This window comes from Lactuca sativa, chromosome 9 (assembly GCF_002870075.4).
Source record: "Lactuca sativa cultivar Salinas chromosome 9, Lsat_Salinas_v11, whole genome shotgun sequence".
NCBI lineage: Eukaryota > Viridiplantae > Streptophyta > Magnoliopsida > Asterales > Asteraceae > Lactuca > Lactuca sativa.
In genome coordinates, this window is record NC_056631.2 from 50,321,777 (window position 1) to 50,324,524 (window position 2,748).

General features: G+C 36.6%; 1 long non-coding RNA gene across 1 annotated transcript; it reads left to right on the forward strand.

Moving 5' to 3' along the window:
- The first annotated feature begins 383 nt into the window (after positions 1-383).
- LOC122195914 (uncharacterized) lies at positions 384-1,607 on the forward strand. Its single transcript, XR_006186976.2, has 2 exons — positions 384-881; positions 1,012-1,607. It is a non-coding gene; the product is annotated as an uncharacterized LOC122195914 (long non-coding RNA).
- Positions 1,608-2,748: the final 1,141 nt, after the last annotated feature.

Below are 2,748 nucleotides of genomic sequence, written 5' to 3' on the forward strand. Positions count from 1 at the left end.
GAAATTGATTTGTATAAACAAAATATTTAGGCACATGTATCCCCCCCCTCGAAATAATTACAATATTAAAAAGGGGGCCGTAAGCACTCACCCTTGAAGCGTGAGTTCGAGTTGTTCGGATTCGGTTTGCTTGAGAAGTTTGACGTGAGAAACCGCAAAGTCACGTTTCTTGAACGTTAAAATATTTTCGGGAGCACTCCGTAACGAATTTAAACTATTAGGGTTGTTGGGTAATTTAATTAACCAAAAACAGGACTAATTTGGTTAAAATAATTCAAGGGAGGGACTAAAATGGTTTAAATGGGTTTAATGTGTAAGGCTTAGACTGGTATTGCTAAGACATCTCCATGGGAGGGGCTGTTTTGAATAAGTGGAATCAAAGTTTGGGGTATGGGACTGATTTTGAATAAAGGGTTTAAGAATGGGGTTAGTTTGGTCATTTCACAAACTAAATGAAATTAGGGCTTTTAAGTCCCGTTCCCTTTTTGTTGATCGGGCAATTAGAGGGGACGTGAACAGTCGAAGCTTATGAACATAGCGAGAGAAAAACACAAAGCTTCGCAGGAGGCATCATGTCTCGTCGATCGATTGAGTGATGGATGCTGTCTCTGAGGTTTGACGAGGCCGAAGGAGGAGGAAAGGGGAGGACCTTTGGGTTTTGGCTAGACCGAAGGAAGAAGAAGAACGAAGCAGTAAACACCTTCGGTGTTCGAATGATCCGAAAAAAAGGGAAGAGGCAGCAAGAGCTGCGGTCGACCTCAGTGGTGCAGCGAGGGTGTGAAAGGGATGTGATCAGAAGAGGGATTCGGGAGGAAGTAGGCCTCAGCGACATTTCAGGTGGGAACGATTTGGCAGCAAGGATCGACGGAAGGAAAAGACAGGTTCGATGATAGGCAGAAGTAATCTCCGGTTTTTTTTTTTTTTTTTTTTTTTTTTTTTTTTTCTTTTTTTTGATGTTTGGCAGTGATCGGTAGAACCCAAATGATTGTTTGGGTTTGATTCATTTGTCAGGAAAAGGAACACGAAAATAAAAGACTACTGCCTTCTTGGTATTGCTAAAACAGAGAACGCACCTCAATGGTGTGTTTATGGCAGTAGAACGAAGAAGAAGAAGAAAGAAATGCAGGAAAGTTTTTTTTTTCCAGTTTTGATTTTTTTTGGGTTGAAATCGAATGTGTGTTTGGTTGGATCGTTTGACAGGAAACGAAAGAAGATAATCAGTTGAGGAAAAGGGTGTTTGAGATGTGTGATTGTTGTTTGAAATTGACGTGTAAAGAAGATGAAGCAATAATAATGTGTTATATTTCTTGTTTGCAGGTATACACAAAATCAAGAACAAGAATGTTCTTATGTTCTTGGTTGGATGATGATTTGATGAAGAGAAGGACGCGAGGGATGAAGAGAAGGACGCGAGGGTTGCTCACTGACAGCTTCAACTGATTGAGGCAAAAGGGAAACACGTTCTCTTTTCTTTGGAGAGTGTCATTGTACAAAACAAACCTTAGGCTAGAACGAGGGTAACACTCCTCGCACGTTGCCATGTTATTTTTTTATTATTTTTTTTTGCTTGTCGTGGCCACGACATCTTTTTGTCTTTAACACCTAAATCTTGACATTTTGTAGCGAGTGATAACACTTCTAACGCTTCAATTTTTTTTTCAAATTTAATTAAATTATATTTTTTTAAAATACGAACAATTAATATCAAAAAATAAAAGCTTCAAGAACAAGGAATTTAAAACCATGTACTGGGTGGAAAGATCTTGCGGAAATCAAAGGCTCATTGACATTACAGATCTAAAAAATCATTTGCAAACACAACGAAATCTTCTAATACATTATATTATAATAATTTCAGATCCACACAACGAATTCTTATAATAAATTACATTATATTATGATAATTTCAGATTAAAAAAAAAGAACAAAGAAGAAAGAAAACCCTTACTCGGTTTTCAGATATGAAGATCATCAAATCACCCATAAATATCGCATCTTCACACAATCAAACCAAAACCCACTTCCTCGATTCGAATATAACCCGCAGAAAGAAGGATTAAAAAGAAGAAAATGTTGATTCAAGAAACCTTCAAACTTCAAACTTGTTAAATCAAAATTGAGATTCCACCGGTCAAAGGAGTTCCACCAACCCTTTCTCTCTCATTTCACCAAAATCCTAGCGAGAACTTGGTAGCGAGCGCTAGGGGGCGGTGTTTCTCAGCCCTTAGCGAGTCTAGCGACCGATCCTAACACTTCCACTCCTTTCAGCCTTAGAAGTAATTTGGCTGTCATATTTTATTTATTTATTTATTTATTTGTATTTGGTAGATTAAAATGATGTATTTAGTGGTATATGTATTTATTTAGGATTTTCTAAACAGTTCCCTTATATATATATATATATATATATATATATATATATATATATATATATATATATATATATATATATATAGAGAGAGAGAGAGAGAGAGAGAGAGTTAGGTTCATATATAAACACTAAGTATTGTGTGAATGTGTGACCAATTGTGAACCAATCATTTACTAGGGGTAGAATGGTAACTTTAACAATAACTAATTATGGCCAAATAATTAATTCTTTAACAATTTTCCTATAATATTGTCATATTTATCTATTCCCTTCTTTTAACCCATTTTCCCCCACCTGGAACGTTGCCGACTCCTTCCTCATAGAAAACCTCGACAACCTTCCTCAACGACGACAACGCATCGGGTGACAATCGATAC